Source organism: Topomyia yanbarensis, chromosome 3 (genome assembly GCF_030247195.1).
Source record: "Topomyia yanbarensis strain Yona2022 chromosome 3, ASM3024719v1, whole genome shotgun sequence".
NCBI classification, from domain to species: Eukaryota; Metazoa; Arthropoda; class Insecta; order Diptera; family Culicidae; genus Topomyia; species Topomyia yanbarensis.
This window is the reverse complement of record NC_080672.1, coordinates 200,165,229-200,185,559: the sequence shown is the minus strand read 5'-3', so window position 1 is coordinate 200,185,559 and position 20,331 is coordinate 200,165,229. Positions and strand designations below refer to the sequence as shown.

The window sequence follows — 20,331 nt, the reverse complement described above, 5'->3', positions numbered from 1 at the left end:
TTGGTTCCAAGAAAGGCATACCGGTATACACAGCCAACCAGCTTCAGCAGTTTGCTTTAACGTTGCTGCTCTACGATTTTGGAATCGAGTACGTGACGTGCAGATGTATTGGCCCGTCTGATTAACCAACACATCGAAGAGGATAACGTCATAGCGAGTATCTCTCTTGAAGCGGATATAAGGTCAGTATCAACTGGTACAACTGATGTTCTGCCCCTAAGTTTCAGAGCCGTCGAGCAGGGCACCCAAGCTGATCCACTTCTTCGCCAAATCTATCGGTACGTTAAGGATGGTTGGCCTCAAACGAAAACCGTCAAACCGGAGATAAAGCGATTCGACGCTAGGCGAGATTCACTCTGCATAGTGGAAGGGTGTCTTCTGTTTGCAGACAGGCTCGTTATTCCATCGCAGTACCATAAACGGTGTCTGGATCAATTACATCATGGCCATCCCGGTATCCAGCGGATGGTGACCATCGCCCGAAGCTACGTGTACTGGCCGTCCCTTGATGACGACATCGTGAGCTACACCAAGGCTTGCCAGCACTGTGCCTCAGTAGCAAAGTCACCCCGGCACTCTCCTCCTGTGCCGTGGCCAAAATCATCTGGTCCATGGCAGCGAGTACATATCGATTTTGCGGGTCCAATTGAAGGCGATCACTTTCTCATGGTGGTGGATTCTTTCTCAAAGTGGCCCGAGGTTGTTCAAATGCGCACTATCTCCGCCCTCGCCACGATCGCTATCCTGCGATGTCTATTTGCTCGGCTGGGAATGCCTACTCTCGTGGTGAGCGACAACGGGACGCAGTTCACAAGTGCGGAGTTAGCAGAAATTTGTGCAATGAACGGCATTCAGCACGTAACGACCGCACCATACCATCCACAATCCAACGGCCAAGCGGAGCGATTTGTGGACACCTTCAAGCGGGTAATCAAGAAGATCAGAGAGGGGAGAGATACAATAAATGCAGCTTTGGACACTTTCCTTCTCACTTACCGAAGTACACCAAACCGTTCGGCACCGGAGGGGAAATCACCGTCGGAGGTAATGTTCGGTCGCAAACTTCGAACTTGTCTCGAACTACTGCGCCCGCCCGCTGTGTGTGCTCCAGCTACCGAGTCAGCCGATAACAACAAACATAGGTTCTTTAACCGAGCTGATCCTGTCTTTGTTCAGGTGCACGTGCGAAACAGCTGGAGATGGGCCTCTGGCGTGGTTGTTGAGCGCATCGGTACCGTGTTGTACAACGTTTGGGTCGAAGAACGTCGGATGCTGAGATCCCACATCAACCAAATGCGCAGCCGTGCCGGTCTAACACCAACCGTCGGGCAATATCCAAGGCAAACTAGCAACCCGTTGCCCTTGGACATACTTTTGGAAGCATGGAATCTGCCGCAGTCACCACAAGTGCAACCTTCTTCACCATCAGTATCGGCAAGCACAACGCCTACGCAGATGTCGCTCGATAAATCAACACTCTGGGAGCCGTCTATTCGTGCGTCGTCCACGCCGTGGCGTGGATCGCCACCAGAGTCAGAATCATCTTCGTCATCCAGTTTAGAAGCATCAACATCTTCCTCATCATCGACCCTTACGCCGTTCAACATAATCAGGTCGACTTCAAAAGCAGAATCGGAGGTTGGTCTACCACGCCGTTCTTCGAGGACTCGAAGAGCGCCTCAGTGGTTCGATCCAAACCACCTCTATTAAGAGGGGGAGATGTTACGATTGGGAACACTGGCGGTTTTCCACCGCTGCCTACCAAGAGGCTCGACCCTGACAGCAGGCGCTGTCAGGAAAGCGACGTCATCGACGTAGCAATAACTGTTTCCGGATGTCAGTTGGATTTTTAACCTCGTACGAATAAATTTTATATATATTGTTAACTTTCCGTCGTTTTATTACGGCTTCAGTGCCCTCTTCCACCGATACAAAACTAAGTTACTGATCTCTCTATGCAAACTCCATCCACATATATTGGTTCGGTGTTGAATAAGTTTCTCCTATTTGAGTGAAACAGCATGTAAATTGTTTTCGTCAGATTTAAAGACAGCACGATCGCTTTTAAAATTTTTTGAAGTTTTTTAAGGTCCTGCTGTATGTAGCTTGTAATGGATGCTCCTTGCTCATGTTTGTACAGGATGGCTGAGTCATCGGCAAAAAATCTTATTTTTCCATGCAGCTGAAGACGGGAGAGGTCATTGATGAAAACCAAAAACAGTAATGGTCCCAAGTTGCTTCTCTGGGGGACCCCAATAGTAATCTCTCGTATCTCACTATTGACTCCATTGACAGACACAAATTGGTTTCTGTTCGACAGATAACTTTTCAGAAGTGTCATGGAAACGCCTCGTATGCCATAATACTCGAGTTTCCGAAGCAATAGATTATGGTCAATTGTATCGAAAGCTTTTTTAAGATACAGAAATAAACTCCCGAACTTTTTTTGTTATCGATGGCTCCACTCTCCGCTGTGAATGTGCTACATCCCCGACGAAACCCACATTGATGCGTGTATATCTGCTTCGATGACTCCAGAAAACTCGCAATTCGCGATGCTAACAGCTTCTCCAGATTTTTATTAAGTACCGATAAAGTTGAGATAGGCCTGTAGTTATTGACGTTCTTTCGATCCCCCGACTTGTATAACGGTACAACACGAGCAGTTTTTAGACAATCTGGATAGAGCCCAGTGCATATTGAGGGGAACGGCAGCACTGTTGTTGCGGGTTGCACGCGAATTTTAGTTGTCTACAAAAGTTAAATTTTCGGGTGAATTTTCGCGAAATTTATCGATAGAAACTGTATAATTGTGACGTGAAGTGTGATTACATGCGAAATTGAGTGAAGTGCATGTTGTGTCCGTGAGATTTATCCGTAATATTAACAATTATAATTGGTAGAATGTGAGGCCATTACAAGAGCTTTTTCGCTGGTGTTGGTGCTATCGTTTGTCCCATATACTCGGTTGTTACACAGCTACATCGCCTCAAGCCATCTGACGCGCGTGAAATTGAAAAGCTTTCAGTGTCCAATTCGATTAATACGGGAAAGTTTAAGTAGTTGTTCTGAGTACCTGGCAGTACTCGAATGAGTTAGTGTACTTAAGTGAATTGCTGCTTTTGTATCGTCGTATACAAAAGGTACTTTGGAAGAAATAGAGAAAAAAATGAAAGCTTTAATCTATAAGTGTTTGTGATCACGTGAACGAAGTCAGCTGATGAAACGGTATTACACGACTGATGTATACGGAGACAGAATATCGAAGGGAGTATTTTTCTTTAATGTATTCGTATGTTTAGGGATGCGGAACGAAGAATCGAATTTTTTTCAGGTTTTGTAGGTGAGCACCGCGGTAGGTGTTCGTTCGAATTCTGTGCTCTTTTTAGGCCCGCATTTCGCGTCCAAATGTGTGTGTGTGAATTTGGGTTTTGAATCAGGGGTGCCAACCTTCCAGATTTATCTGGATTCTTCCAGATTTTAAAGCGTCGTCCAGACATACAGATTTTTGTTTTTCTGATCCAGATTGCAGAAAATTTGTCTAGATTTATCCAGACGATTTCTCGACAAACATATGATTACGGCCTAGGGGCCGGCTGTCGGAATCCACTTTGAATGGAAATTCCAGACAAACCGTTGCACGCCAATCACATATGTTGGTAGTAAACGAAAGAGAAAAGTTTTCTCTTTCATAAACTGTTGTGATCTGTGTTCGGCTAGTAACGGTTTGTCCGGAAATTCCATTCAAGGTGGATTTTGACAGTTGGCTTTTGGGCCGTAATCATATGTTTGTCGAGATTTGAAAAATAACAAAATGAGATTCAAGAATGCATCGTTGATTTTTAAACCACCTTTTCGAGCTACGATTTTGAAAACAAAACTTTTTAGAATAGTTGGAAACACAAATGGCAAAGTTTTTGTTCGCTAAAAGCGAATAAATTTTGTTAACTTTGCATCATCTGAAAATTTCAACAATCCAACATGCTGAAAGCTCACAGCCTAAAATTCAATCCTCAAGCTTTTTCAATAAAAACAGACCATCCAGACAATTCCAGACTTTTTCGAAAATTATTACAGACTTCTTGGAAAAACACTTGGCATCCCTGTTTTGAATTGAGTTCTTGTTGGTACTTATGCGGTTTCTTGGTTGAGGGCGGTCCCATTTGCTTTTTGCCGCCTTTGTCCACCAGCCGGTGATGTGAGGTTTGTGTCGTGTGAGGTGTGCGTGCATGAGCCATAGAAAAGTCTATGGGCGCGGAGCTTGGGAGGGTACCCTTTTGTGGTGTTTATTTGCAAAGAAAAGTCTATGGTAATTGGAGCCGGATTTCTAACTGTCTATTTTAATGTGTTTGCGATTTCAGCGTATACTGCCGGATATTTCATTTGTGCATTCGCTATGCCGGGTTTCTGAGTATTAAGTGAGAACTGGGATTATATTGTTGCATGTAACAATGACGCTCTGCTTTATGCAAAAGGTAACACTCTAAAATCTTGGACTGTGGCTGCGTCGATATTGATTAGTATGCATGCATCAATACAGATTGCACTATGCAGATCAGCAGGATGTTCTCAAGTTGTTGCTTCAGGGAACATTTTTGCAATCTCGTTTGGTTCTGGTCAGTAGTGGAGTAGCACGACACTGGCGGTCCCTTTATGCACACTTTTAATTGGCAAATTGGTTTCTTGTCGTTCTTCTTGTCTCTAGTTTTGTTTCTATTTCTAGTGGTAGTGCATATTAAAAATACTCTTATCTTGTGTTCCTACTGTCCAATTCTCAAAGGAATATTGATATCAGACTAGCTCGCACTTTTAGCAATACTCCTACGGCCGGCTGTTTGGAGTTCAAATTGCTGTAGTTTAGGGAGAAACTAAATCACTCTCGATGGCCGGCTATCCAGAGTTTAAATACAAGAAAAATCATAACTAAATACATTTTTGCTCTGAGTATACGTGTACTCGGAGATTAACCATCCCACCGCATAAAACATATTCATTTTGTGGTCGCATTGCCTGCTTGTGGCGAATCCTAGACCTGCACCTGTCCTTCAATCCAACTCCGTAATACCTATGGAAGCGTCGCTGAGTCGGGGGCCTTCCTTAAGTAGGTATTACATCAGCATTTCCTACCCTATCCTAAGTATCGGTGAAGATGGTCGTGGCCGGCAATAACGATTCTCATGCTATTGGTTTACTGAACTCATAAGAGATAAAGTTCTTTCCCGATCATTTATCTCACAAGCAAGATGAGTTGAGGTACCTGTAGGCAACATGATAATCGTTAGTATGCAATCTACGAATAGCACCGTGCTTCGCAACGCAACGCAACGCAAATCTGGATAGAGCCCAGTGCATATCATACTATTAAATACACCTTTCAGTATACTGGCGAACAAAACATGATGAGTTTTTACTAAAGAAGGCGTTATGTTGTCTGGACCAGGAGATTTTTGTGTGTCCAAGTCATGTATCAACAACACTATTTCTTGCTGTGTCGTGGGTTGCAAGAACATAGATGATAGATTGGTAAGGGTGTCAAAATTTAGTATATTACGATCGCTAACGATGGATGAGGCAAGGTTGTGTCCAACAGTGCAGAAAAAATCGTTGAATGAATTACTTATTTGCATGTTGCTACGATGATTCTCCAAGCAGATCATGTCATTTTCTTGATTACGTCCGAGAACATCATTGATCACCTTCCATGATTGCTTTATGGAGCTATTTTGGGTAGTATTCTCGTTTACATTGACATTTTTTGACTTGAAGTTTTTTCGACACGTGCTTCAACATTTCATTAAGACTATTGTCCATGGGATGTCGTTTACAGTTTTTCAATACCTTCTCTTTAATTTGAATTAGCTTCCACAGCTCTAGTGTCATCCATGGATAGTGTTTCTTCAACTTTACTTAAACAGTTACCGTTCTAGTAACGTTATTGCGAATCTCATTGAATTTGTCCATTACGTAGCTTATCTTGTCGTTTGCGTTTGCATAAACTGGCATGGTCTGCGCTGCTTCAAGGAAACGTGTTGTCAAGCATTCATTTATTTCTTTCGAAGGACAGATTGAATGACGTCAACACTATAGAATGATCGCTAAGAGTGGTTTCGATGGTTTCATTGATAATTTCTCGTGTCAATGCTGAAGAACAGATTCATGCCCCTCACATTCCATTGGAATATTCTCAACGTGGTGTTCAAGTTCAAATTACGTTTATTCACAATACAATCTTCAACACATTCATAAATATAGTTCTTTGTTGTTCCGTTTATAGTAGAAATACATTTAAAAACACAGATAATGTATTACAATTCAGCGACGTTTGGGAAATGGCTCGCGAGTAGAGGAAGAAGAGAGTGTAGATGTATTCAGGCCAGATAAGTTGTGTGATCTTTTGTTTTGGTTGCGATACAAGTTTTGAATATCCTCCCGACAGCGAATGATTTCAAGTTATGAATTTTGCGACTTTTTTACCAAAATAGCACCGTTACGCTCTGGCAAGACAAACTGCAAATTCAATGATTCTTGAATATCTTTTGTTTCACGTAGTAATAAAAGGCCATGCTGAGTCATTTCGTCACGAATGATGATTTTACCGGCTATTCCAGAAAAGCCGTCTCCCAGTGCAGACACCAATAGCTGACAATGGCTTTTCTTTTTGGTAAAATTTCCTTGAAGTGTTGTTCACTGAAAATTAGTTTAATTGGTGGATTATTATGGTTAACCTTAGGATCATGTAACCTCCTAGCATCAACTACGGTAGCATCAGGAAGCTCACATCCCAACACAGCAGCGATGTTCAAAGCCACATCGCGTACCACTTCAATTTTTAAAACAGGCACTCCAAGAACAATGGCATTACGACAAACAGCGGATCTACCAAGACTATCTACTTCATTTTCCAGATCGACAACCTTGGCACTTAACACATTATGCCGTTCCTGAACCATATCCACATCACATTTCAATTTTTCTTGACAAGTTTCCACAGATCGAAGATCTTCCATCATAGTGTCGAATTTATTTGATAAAAATTGCTGGCTCTGTTCCACTTCTTTTATCGTCTCCTCCAGATATTTCCGAGTGATCAAATTCTCCTTTTTCAATTCTTGCACTTTATTTATCACCTTACGCAGCTCGTTAACGATCATATTTTCAGCTGCGGTTGCTCCATCGGATCGCATGTGGATTTCCTTACATGACACTGAGCAGAAGTACTGCTGATTCTTCATTTTCCGAATAGCAATTCCAATTATTTTCTTGCATTTTAAGTGATGGCGTTGATGACATTGGACGCATTCAAGAACCTTTGATGAATCAGCTATTTACAACACAGCGTACAGATGCTTCCATCTTCCTGATCAGACATTATACGATGCGTACCGCTCTTAACGGAATCGATCAACGGTAACAATACGAGATGTAAGAATGGATGATCAGCGAGCAGAATGTATTATCACAAACAGCGTAAATTTGTATGGCTCATTTTCCTTGTTCCACATCAGCACTCGAAGTGGTAACAGTAACAGAGTATCACCATAACTCAAACTACACACAGCATAACTTCAATAATGCTTAGAAGATCGAATACTTGTTAAAATTCAATAAGATTTAGCGCGGATAAACTACAGACCAATAGCCACCGCAAGTCATGAAAAATAAACTGCGTTGTAGAGTGAAGGTCACTACCCCGTTTAGCTATTAATAACTCTCAAATAAAATTTAGATAAGGCACGTATGCGTTAGCTCGCTGGTGCCTAGTTCTTTGTATTACATTCATTGTTTTTAAGCTAGTGGATTACAATTTGAGATCAATTTTTATATTTGAAGGGAAGGGAAACGATTTTGCAGCTTTTTTAGAACTAAGAATACAGTTCGATATACAAGAGATATTTATTCGATATTAATGAGACTAAGGGGGGAATTTGGATGATCTGGTATGCTGGGGGGTCCTCCCTGAAGCCACAAAGACTTCTTTTCATGTCAGATACAACTTTAATTTTAGTAAAAGTGGATATCGAAGTAAAGTTTGAACTATGCACGCATGCACTTCAGAGGTAGCGTGATATCAAGAGCTACAATTTCAGTTTTTAGTTCTCTGCATGTGTTATCAAAAACATCGCGAAACATAAAGTTCTAAATATTCTCAATCGATATAATAGCAGAAGAGAGTGATAAAAGTTATAAGAAATGTCTCATCACATTGTTAGGTGGATTAAAAACGTGTTTTCTCCAATGTTAAATTCGTCTCTTTTTCCCATTCTCTCTTCTTATAGTGCTTTGTCGTGCCTCTGCTCTGCTCCTACAGGCAGAGAAAACAACGATATTTACTGAAACCTACTTGCAAACCCATTAGAAAGCCAATCATCTTGGGAAACGTGCCATTTGAGCCAGACGCTATTGATTCCTGATTTTGTATTAAATTTTATATAACAGCAATTTTGTCGTGCTATAACTTTCTTTCAGTAGAACGAAATACTTTTTTTTATCCCTTTATGGGCAGCTAGGGCCGAGGGTGGTGGCTAGCGAGTTTCATACATCCTTGACCTGACGGACAAAGCTATGGTGCCTTGAACACAGGCAACGCAGATCCAAGGCCATCATTGAAATGATAAGTTCTGCGTTTGAGATATACTTCCCCCGGTTGCCAGACGAATACCTGTAATTATTACTTGTTGCTTTGTATGTATGAATCTAATGTTCAGTCCTGGGTGGCGTATGCGTGGAAGGTGTAGTTTTTAGCGTTCGAGTCCAGGAGTGCATATCTGTCTGGGTTAGCGTGGGGGTTTCCTTATTGTGTAATAGTGTAATCGCTAAAGGCTCGAGCATTTGAATGCCAGCGTGTCTCCAACTTTGCGTGCATAATTCCGATTATAGGTCCGTGTGGCCATTCGCACATTCCCGTGTATTCTCGAACTATCGCGCGCGGACCGTGAATCTAATAATTAATTTTCAGTGTATGGTAGAGGAACGTGTTTCCTGGTGAATATGAGCATCATTCCCGATCGGTCCAACTGAAGGCATGAGTCTAAGCTAATCGAGAGTAGAGAATTCCGAACGTTGCCAGTCTATGATCGCGCGAGTGGTGGGTTAATGCTTGAGACCGCGGTTGTAAAGTTATAGGTACTGAAAAGTTCACTTAAGTAAAGTTCGCGTTTTTGACCAGGTTTGTGTTATCGCGAAAGTTAGGGGCGTTTGCGCGTTTTTAGGTCACTAACCGTGCATTAAAGAATGCCCAAAAACTCTGAACTGGGCCCCGTCGAGACCAGTCTGTCCGTCTCGTCCTGTCGTGTCTGGGGTTTCCAGGTTACATGCATTCACCAGATGAGACTAGCTTACTTGTGCACTGGTTTCGTAGAATCGAGGCGATCATCGAAATGATAGATCCCACGAGTGAATGCACTTGGCCCAGTCACCTGTCAAGCATTTGTGTATTTGTGTGTGTTGAGATATGTGTGGATCCTGTAAATAATATTTTAATACGAATATTATTGTATTTGTTAAAATAAGAAACGTGTACTACTTACAGTTTGTTGATCGTTCCTAATTATCTGATTCCATCGAGTATGAGAATACATCTCCATTGTTCTAAAACCTAGCGACGTCCGTTGGCAGAGAAGAATCATTGTTGGCAGCAATGTTGCTCTTCTTGGATGTATGATCTCGAAAAGGTCATCACAAGAATATAACGCATGAGACCGAAAATAAATAAAAATAAAATAAAGAGAAGAGTTAGTATTGTTATTGAGTATTAATAATATGCCGATTTTTTTCGAGAGTTGTCCTACTGGAACTGTAGAGCTAATTGATTCAATTAAGGCATGGACCTAGACTTCTGGAATCGAGGATAGAGTCTTCCGGACGAGAACGATTCATGAATTCGCGAGTGCGGGGGACTGTAGGTTCACGCTTGAGACTGCGTTTCAGTGCTGAACCGTTCATATTATCACCGGGATGTTATAATGTCTGAAAGAGCGCGAGTATAGGTTGCGTGGATGGTCGCGAAGTGCTCAAGCATTTTTATATTTGTTTGTCGCGTGTATGTGGCTTTGTGCGTATACATTCGATTTTTATGTAGTTTAGTGGATATGAGCATTATATTTTCGATTGGTCCACCTGAAGGCATTGAACTTATGCTACTAGGGCCGAGAATAGGTGATTCCGGACGAAACCGATTCATGATCGCGCGAACGCGGGCATTTGGAGGTTCACTCTCGAGAATGGGATTGTTAATATATAAGTGCTAAACCATTCACTTAGTCACCAGGGTGTTATACTTTTTACGAGATCGTGGATGTGGTCGTGCGTGGATGATCGCGAAGGACTCGAGCGTTTGTATGTGGACGATTTTTTCGCGTGTGCTAGTATGTAACTTCGCGTGGACACATTATTTTTATAAGCGTGTGACCATTCGTATGTTCGCGTATTCTTCAACGATCGCACGTGGACGTCTTGTCTAGTTTTTATTTCTATTGGTTCAACTAAAGGCATGAATTTGGGCCGCTATGATCAAGGGCGGAGACTTCCGGACGTGACCGATCCATGACTGCGCGAGCTTAGGTTCTTAGATTCCAACGTTCCCCTAATCAATCGGGGTGTTTGAATATTGGCGAGATTGCGGGCGTTCGTATTTGTGACCAGGTTTGTGTTATCGCGTAGGCCGCGTTTGTACGTTTGGAATGAGGTGCCTGCAGAGAGAATTGGGCCCTAAACCCCCATTGTATATTATTTGACCATGGCAGTGGATAATAAAGGTCGCCAAGTTAAGTACTAAAATTGATCACAATGTAGCTTAACTAAAAAGAAAATAATCGTATCCCAAGTTTATGTCATATAATCACTGTAATACTGCTTTGGTGGAAAAGCCCCTGGACCACATCAAGGTACAGTATCATGCCGAGGGAACTTTCTTTCAGTAGAACGGAATACTTGAACATTATTAAAACCGCTTTTCAAATCCACAATACAAAAATAACAATCTGTATCGTGAGTAGACGGTTCCTGCCAAATTCAAAAAACGAGGGATAGCGAACTCCATCGATTTGTTCTCTCCATGGTACCACGCTGAAATAGCGAATCAAATAAATTTTGAATATTTAATGCTTAGGGTTACTGTGCCCTAATTCATCTTAGCACTTCTATTCATCCCATCCATTTGAACACATTAGTTAGAGCAGTATCTGCTATCTTCATTCAACGCATTAGCTCAAATGGTAGGATGAATGAGGGTGCGTTGTACTCGACTTTTCGCTTCGCTTTAACGCGTGTGTTTTAAATTTTCCATGCCAGATTTTTTATTGATCTGCTTCTTAAAAACGAAGCAAAGATGTTGATACATATATGGGTGAAATCCAATCAGTGTAACCCAAGCTATCAGAGAAATAGTGTGATATCGTGACTAATGAGACGAATAAGGGCACGTCTACCCTAAATCAAATGTATGTACACAAATCCAATCCAAACACATAAAAAAGGGTTTAAATATATTCTATACCTAGCATTTTTTCAGGCAATTATGACAGGCATAATGAGGCACCCACTGTTTATCTTGATACACAATATTTATTTTGAAATATGCCTCATATGCTTTGTACAACTGAGTGTCTTTGCGTAAAATATATTTTCTTGAAGTTCGATGAAGCCAGCATCCACAAACATAACAAAAATCATCTGGTTGATGTTTGCAATCGGAAGACCGCCAAGTAACCTAGAAGAAATATTTGAATATTATGTAAATAACTTCAACAATATAACAAATTACCAACCTTTTCTTCGACGAGCTCAAAGGAATGCGAGTTCTGTGACATGGTAAGCGTAACGTTTCGTGGTACATCAAAAGATTACATGTTTTGTGTGTTTGCCACAACACTTTCTACCGAAGATTCTTCCATGCGGGATCCACTTGCATCAGCTTCCAGTATCGGGGTGTGCGGCGACGAAATGTTAGGGTAAACATTTGGTAAAAATGATTGCGATCTCTGCGGCATGGTAAGCGTAACGTTTCCTGGTACATCAACAGATTCGATGCTTTATGTGTTTGCCACAACACTTTCTAGCGAAGACTCTTTCGGGCGGGATCCACTTGCCCCCCCCCCCCCCCATTTAATATCGTGGCCAGCGACGATGCGATGTTTGGGTAAAAATTTGATTTTCTACCCCGATTTACTATACCAGACAAAAATAACAGTTGTCATGGCTGGTAGGCTCGCTCCAAACTCTGGGTCGGGCAAACTTGAACGTGTTTGACAACAAATCTAGAAATATTAAACCTCGTATTTTAATTATATTTGAATAAAATCAAATAAATAGTAGCACTTCTAGCACCCTATCCATTTAAATTACATCTTACCAAGCAATCCAGAGGAGCTACAACTGCAGATATAATAGGGGACCCAATGCTTGTCTTGGCTATGGATTTCAAGCCCAAAACAATCTCTGTAGGCCTGCTTCAATTTAGTTGCAGTGGAAATCAAATATTTTTTGCTGCGTGGGCTTATAAATTCACCGCATACGTAACAGAGGTCAGGCGAATGAATACAATCCGTGGACATCATCTTTATTTAACTAAAGGCCGATTTACCAATAGCCGCTGTTCCAAGGAAAATATAATTTAAAAATATAAAAATATGGGTGCTGGTAACACTCTGAATATCAAACAGGAACTCACACGTAAATAATGAATTCGATATAGTATACGTATAGTTAAGTAAAACAACGAATTACTTTGGAATAAACTTCACACTTTACAAATCAATACGTTCCACTTCTTACCAGCTTCATCAGTGTCTGTTAACTTGTGAAGTAAACTATTGGCGATTTGCGGCAAAGCCAAAATTAGTCATGCGACACCTATGATTCAGCTCATGAACTGGCAAAGTGATACAGTTTGCTTTTTTTTCACCCGTAAGTGAGTCGTAGCTTACAACAAAATCTTCATTATCTTCTCGGAAAAAGCTTACCACTGCCAAAATATGAATGAAACGAGTAAGAAATTTAGTTTTATTTGCAATTATTCTGAAATTACAGCCATTTGCAACTATTTCACTCATACATTTCTTCGAAATGTAATCGGGGTATTATTGTGGTTATATAAAATCGTTCCATAAATAAAGTTCCAACTCAAAACCGAGACCCAATCAGACCAATGTCAAATTCCTCTATATTTTGAACTACGTAGGAGATTCAGTGAAGACTATCGGAGAGAAGGATCGGCTGTGCATGATACAAAGCTGACACTTTCCTATTAGCCGGATATATTCTTTCCTCGCGTGATCTGGAGAGTTTCATGAATTTACACCAACTCATGAAGGTTTAGCTTAACTTAGGACCAACGGGAAATGCTGTTGCGGCGGCTACGGTGCTCAACAAATTACATTTCGAAACAGCGCGCATATAGCTCTGCGAATAATATTAGAAACCACTATGTTTTACACTCTTTTCGCAAGATGTTTACTCATCATCTGATAAAATGATGATTTTCCTCCATTTTCATAAACAATTATCAACAAATTGATCGGTAATTTGGTGTTTAAAAGTCATTTTTTACCAATGTTTACAGAAAATATATGCACTATGACAGAACAGAATAAAATCAGCAACACTTTCCTTCCAGCGCTATCTGCGAGCGGTTTCAACGCCAATAGTAAATACAGCAGTTTTATATGGAATAGGAACGAACTAGGTACGTTGTGGAAAGGTAGTACATTTCACGGTAAACTTTGTTTTTTTCTGCCAACAGGTAATAGGTACCACGATTTATACTAGAAAAACTCTAGAAAGAGAAATGCGGAGATTCCATTTTGGGTCGATTGGATTCGCGTTTAGCTGTCAAAAAACGAATCCAATCGAACATTGCCTATCCTTATAACATTGGACGTGTTGCCATACAATGCCGGGGTATACGTTGCCAAAAAATGCTACTTTTTTCTTCGCAGTTCTCTTACTATGAGCTTTTCTAATTTATACTGATGCTTGTTGTTGTATTTGATAGGTTTGGGTTTTCACATATCTACCCAAATAGGAATATATGATATCCAGTAGCATACCATCCTGCAAAAGTATTATTTTGAATTTTGTTTAGCACAGGAAGTTATCTTGCGCCACACCCCTCGCAATGATACTACACCATGAAGTAGTCCGGGAGCTCCCCTACTAAAGCAATATTACAGTGATTATATCACATAGAAACATTGAAACATGGAAACTTTTGACATTGATGTAGTTGGAGCCCTGAAGCCCTGCCATCTTTTTATTTGTGCTGCTCCCAAGCCCACTTCGTTGGCAAAATTCGATCAAAGGTGCCCATTTTCACCTAAAAGATGTAATTTAAAAAAAAAAAAATCACGAAACTTTGGTTTTAAACTGTGAAGTTCCGTTCCATTTTTTTTCAAAAATCTTTCCACATTGATGTAGTTGGAACCCTGAAGCCCCACCATCTTTTTATTTGTTCTGCTCCCAAGCCCAGTTCGTTGGGAGAATTCGATCAAAGATATCCATTTTCACCTAAAAGATGTAATTATAAAATCACGAAACTTTGGTTTTAAACTGTGAAGTCCCGTTCAAATTTTTTTCAAAAATTTTCACACATTAATGTAGTTGGAGCCCTAAAGTCCTGCCATCTTTTTATTTGTTCTACTCCCAAGTTCAGTTCGTTGGGAAAATTCGATCAAAGATGCCCATTTTCACCTAAAAGATGTAACTTTAAAAAAAAAAAATCACGAAACTTTGGTTTTGAACTGTGAAGTCCCGTTCCATTTTTTTCAAACATCTTTTTACATTGATGTAGTTGGAACCCTGAAGCCCTGCCATCTTTTTATTTGTTCTGCTCCCAAGCCCTGTTTGTTGGGAAAATTCGATCAAAGATACCTAAAAGATGTAATTTAAAAAAAAAATCACGAAACTTTGGTTTTAAACTACGAAGTCCCGTTTCAATTTCTTTCCAAAATCTTTTCACATTGATGTAGTTGGAATCCTGAATCCCTGACATTTTTTTATTAAAATAAACTTTTCGATTTTCGAATCCGTTTTGCAAAAATTTCTTTGAAACTAAAGTCCTTGGAATTAATTTTTTTTTAAATTTGTTTTAGCGGTTTTTGTTTTTTTTTTTGACACTAGATTCTGATACTTTATGCTATTTTTAGACATATTTCGACAAAAAAATCGATTTTCAACATTTCATGTACTCACTCCTTTGGATTTTTTTTCTATATTATGAAATCAATATTCAAACGCCGCACCCCCTTAATGATATCCGATTGAGCTAAAAACTTACATAGATTACTTTTTCGATGTAATGAGCATTATATGTAAAAGTTTACGCGAAAAATTAAGCTGACCATTTTATATATTATTTTCTATTTGATTATATTGTTTTGTTTGCATTACATTTCTAATTTAGTATATTGGGTGTTCAGCCACAAGTGGTGACTTTTCATCCCTATTGTTTACATGATTCAGTTAATTATTATTAAGTTATAATATGCTTTCGCAGTTAAGTATTTTTTCAGAAGGATGTTTTAAACCTACTTGTCTTCTGAATAAGGAGCTAAACAAATCTTATAAAGTAACTTGTTCGAGCCCAAACGGAATGGGTCGACAATGCAGCGGACTGTATAAAAATTCTTCCTACAGGAGGGGTCGGAAAGGCAAACACGGACAGCTACTCTCACACTTATTTATTTAGCATTGATGTTGCGCTTCGGCTGGTTTAAACTAAACTAAACTATCGCTCGTGGCGGTTTTTGGGTTGAGCAAATAAAACGAATGGTTGAACAGACGTACAGTTTCGGTGTCGGTTAAATGTATCGAATGAAAGAGGTGAACATTACACTCGTTAGCCGATGATCTTTCTCTTGCTTGCTCGAGTCGCACTCGCCTTTCACTGCTTCTGGCGGGAGACGGAACATACACCCCCCGTTGAGGCTTCTCAACATTCATCACGAGCTGTTGTCTTCAATGGGTAGTACCGAAACCTTGTTGATGGCACGACGAAGGGTAGTTCTATCCGTAATCACGTCGACAGATCGGACTAACCCGTCAGGGTCAGGAAACACTGCTGTGATGCGACCCATCTTCCAGTTGAGTGGAGGCTGACTTCGATCGTGGAGAAGGACTACAATGCCCTCCCGGATATTCGGCATAGTTCGGAGGTGCTTTTTTCGAGGTTGTAACGTATTCAAGTAATCCCGACTCCAGGCGCGCCAAAAATGTTCCCGCATAAGTTGGAGATGCTGCCATCGCGACAAGCGACTGGCTTTAACATCTTCCAAAGAAGGTTCGGCCAGTGCAGTAAGTGGACGGCCGATCAAATAGTGAGGAGGTGTGATCACCAGCGGGTCTGCAGGATCGTTGGAGATGGCGAACAGCGGTCGAGAGTTCAGTACTGCTTCGATCTCAACCAGGACGGTGCTTAACTCTTCAAACGATAACTTAACGTTCCCGACGATGCGTTTCAGATGTGTTTTTGTACACTTCACCGCGGCCTCCCAAAGTCCACCGAATTCTGGTGCGTCCGGTGGAATGAAATGCCATTCGATCTCGCGGGTGCGGGAAAAATCTCCGATGGCTTCCACAGCTTGCTGGTTGTGAAATTGCTGGAATAACTGATTCAGCTCGTGGTGTGCTCCCCGAAAATTCGTGCCATTGTCCGAGTGTAATTGTTGAACCATTCCACGTCGGCCGATGAATCGTTTTAGGGATGCCAAAAAGGCATCGGTAGTTAAGTCGGACACAGCTTCCAGGTGAACGGCCTTTGTAGTCATGCACACGTAGAAGCATACGTATGCTTTCATCAAAGCTGGACGTCGTGCCCCTTGCTTGATGAGGAAGGGACCAGCGTAATCCAAACCGGTAACGGCAAACGGTGGTGAGGGCACTACTCTTGCTGCGGGTAAGTTCCCCATTAACTGGCTAGTATTAGTTGGGTTGATTCGAAAGCATCGTACGCACTTTCGTGTAATCATGCGGATTGTAGAACGTGCGTTTAGAAGCCAGTATCGCTGTCGCATTGTGTTCATCAGGCCAATCTGCCCGACGTGAAGTAATTCGATATGCATTTGCCGAATCAGTAAACGTACCACTGGATCCTTGTCTGGTAAGATGATGGGATGCCGGCTTTCAAATGGTAAATGGGAACGATCCAGACGACCTCCTACTCGCAGTAGGCCATTGGCGTATATCGGACGAAGGTTTGAGAGACTCTTACATGTTTTTTTTGCAATTACTCGATTAATCTCGTCCGCCAAATGAATGTGTTGAATAACGTGTATGATGATTTCTGTTGAACGACGCAACTCGCAGATGGTCAAATGTCGACTTGTTTGACGTTGGGGCGGACGTTTCCGGCAATTTTCGGCGAATCGTATTACGTAACCCATGATGTGTTGAATTGTACGAAAACTACTGAATCTGGAGAAGAATGGAAACGGTTCAATACTTAAAGCTGTGGTGACTATTATTCCCTTGAGCTCTGGCAATTGATCATCAGGGACGACCTCAGGGGAATCGAACTCGTAGTCCAGCGTTTGGAGAAATTCAGGGCCGTTCCACCAGAGGTAACTGTTTTTAGCATTTCCGGTAGCTGCCCGCGGGAAACAATGTCGGCTGGGTTTTGCAGAGATCGGACATACTCCCATCTGTAATCACTCGTATGCTTTTGGATCACAGCGATTCGGTTTCGCACGAACAACTCTAACTGATTAAGTGGCTTTCTTATCCAAGCCAGGACAATCATACTGTCGCACCACAATACAATTTCCCGGAACGTCATGTCCAGGGCAGGTAGAACCCTTTCTAGCAACCGGGTGAGTAGGAGAGCAGCACATAACTCTTTGCGAGGGATGGAAAGGTCATGCAGAGGAGCCAGTTTCGATTTGCTGGTGAGTAGTCGTAGCTTTACTGAGCCATCAGCAAACAGGCTTCTCAAGTAGACGCAGGCTCCGTATGCCACCGTTGAGGAATCGGAGAAACCGTGCAGTTCAAACGCAATTACTCCGCCGAATGTTACACATCTTGGGATAGCGATTTGATGCAAATGGGATAGTGATGTTTGCAGTTCTTGCCACCTTTGTGCTGTCATTTCGTCGACCGGATCATCCCAGCCAGACTTGAGTTGCCACAATCGCTGAGCCAAGAGCTTCACCAATACGATTACTGGTGAAACAAGCCCAAGAGGGTCGAAGAATTTCGCAATTTCCGAATATATCACTCGCTTAGTGACTCGTTTGTCGGCTGGAGCGGACGACTTCGGATGGTTGGCTATGGAAAGCATATCAGCACTCGGGTCCCAAAACAAACCGAGCACCTTAATAGCTTCGTTCACTCCTAGCTCTTCCATTGGCATCTTTTTCTCGCGGTCTTCCGCTGGAATCTGCTCGAGAAATTGTTGTGAATTCGAGCACCACTTATGGATGGGGAACCCTCCCTTTTCAAGGAGCTGTTTCAGCTGCCGCTGAGCCTCGATGGCCTCCTCCACCGAATCGGCTCCGGATAGTACATCGTCCATATACGTTTCTTCTTTCACTATACGAGCGGCAATTGGAAAGGCATCGCCGTCTTCTTTTACCAGTTGCACCAAACACCTCGTCGCTAGGAAAGGTGCCGATGCAGTACCATAGGTGACGGTACACAATTCCAGAACCCGTAGCGGTTGTGATGGATGAGGTCTCCAAAAAATTTGCAGGAATCGTCGATCTTGCTTCGCGTGAAGTACTTGGCGGTACATTTTAGATACGTCTCCAGAAAACGCTATTTTAAATTTTCTGAAGCGCAGAATGATGAAATACAAATCATTTTGTACTACGGGCCCAACTTGTAGCACTTCGTTTAGGGACAGCTCGGTTAGAGATGATTTTGCACTAGCGTCGAATACGACTCGACATTTCGTACTCGAGCTTAACGGTCGCAGCACCGCGTGGTGGGGCATGTAGTATGCAAGTTGGTTCGGTGGATCGTCGGATTCAAAGACCTCGTGGCAGTGTCCAAGGGCTTCATACTCCTGTAGGAACTCCACATACTGCTCTTGTAGTTCTGGGTTGCGGATGAGTCGCTTTTCTAGCATCAAAAATCTCTTAAGAGCTAGAGTGCGGCAATCGTTCAGTTGGTTGAAGTTTTCCTTAAACGGTAGCTTAACGATGAATCTTCCGCTAACATCTCGTTCGTATGTGGAAAGAAAATGTGCTTCGCATGCTAACTCTTCAGTCGAAAGTTTGGGGACGTCCGGCACTTCTTCGATTTGCCAGAACTGGTGCATCATCCGCTGAATGTCGTCAATGGTGGCATGGTTGGCTTGTTGAATAGACACGTTGACAATTTGGGGTTCGATGACAACACCAGACACGATCCATCCAAAATGTGTATCTCGCAACAGCGGAAGGTCATCCGCCAGACTGAGCTGACTCGGCTTCAATATGTCAAAGAACAGCTCTGCACCGATCAGTAAGTCCACCTTATCTGGCGTGTGGAATTCGGGATCAGCAAGAACCACTCCACAGGGGAGGTCCCAATGTTCGATGTTGATCTTAGACGATGGGATCGTACCTGTCACCTTCGGCGTTACCAGGCACTCGAGACTGGCGTTAAAATTAGATACTCGGGACTGAATCTTCAGTGTAACCTTGCTACGCGCGAGGGTGCGCAAGGCGTTGACACCAGTAATCGGAACATTCGCAGGTTTTTTCGGCAAGGCCAGGCGATTGGTTAACTCTTCTGTCACAAAATTCACCTGGGAACCACTGTCCAATAGGACGCGGCATGTAAAGCGTCGGTTCTTCTTATCGAATACATGCACCACTGCGGTAAGCAACAGTACCGTCTTTGTGGACTGGGCGAAGTTAGACGAGCAGATGGTGGACACAGGTGGGTCCACGGTGGGAGTATTCTTCTGCTCCATCATGGGTAGAATCGGAGCAGCCAACATCGCTGGTGGATTTGTCACTGACTCCGCGGGAGGGGTTACATTCGTTTTCGTATCTTGGCTAGTTGCCCCATCGTCGTGGAGCAGCGTATGATGTCGACGATGGCACTTACGGCACGACTTATCAGAGGGACAATCTCTGCAGCGGTGCCCTTTACGCAAGCAGTTAAAGCAAACACCTGCGGCTCTAATTCTTTCGTTCTTCTGGGAAAGGTTCAGATTGTTTAATGCTGTACACTGGATATTTCGATGAGCGCCACCACAAATTTCGCATGCTTGCGTCATATTGGTGGAAACTGTATGACTCTTCTGTGGAACATTCTTCGGAAGTTGCTGGAACTGTTTTGGCTTCTGTCCTGTAGGGTTAACTGTATGGAAGGCTGCATCGCAGTTTTCCAAGATCTGGCACCTGGACTTTA

General features: G+C 42.3%; 1 protein-coding gene and 1 long non-coding RNA gene across 4 annotated transcripts in view; both read right to left on the bottom strand.

Moving 5' to 3' along the window:
* The window catches only part of LOC131689751 (dystrophin, isoforms A/C/F/G/H), a 1,859,985-nt gene that overhangs the window by 1,669,184 nt on the left and 170,470 nt on the right, over positions 1-20,331 (bottom strand). The gene's annotated exons all lie outside the window — the stretch shown is intronic.
* Positions 11,042-12,555, bottom strand: LOC131689758 (uncharacterized). The gene is made up of 3 exons (XR_009305468.1): positions 12,350-12,555; positions 11,766-12,254; positions 11,042-11,707 (listed from the first exon to the last, which is right to left on the bottom strand). It is a non-coding gene; the product is annotated as an uncharacterized LOC131689758 (long non-coding RNA).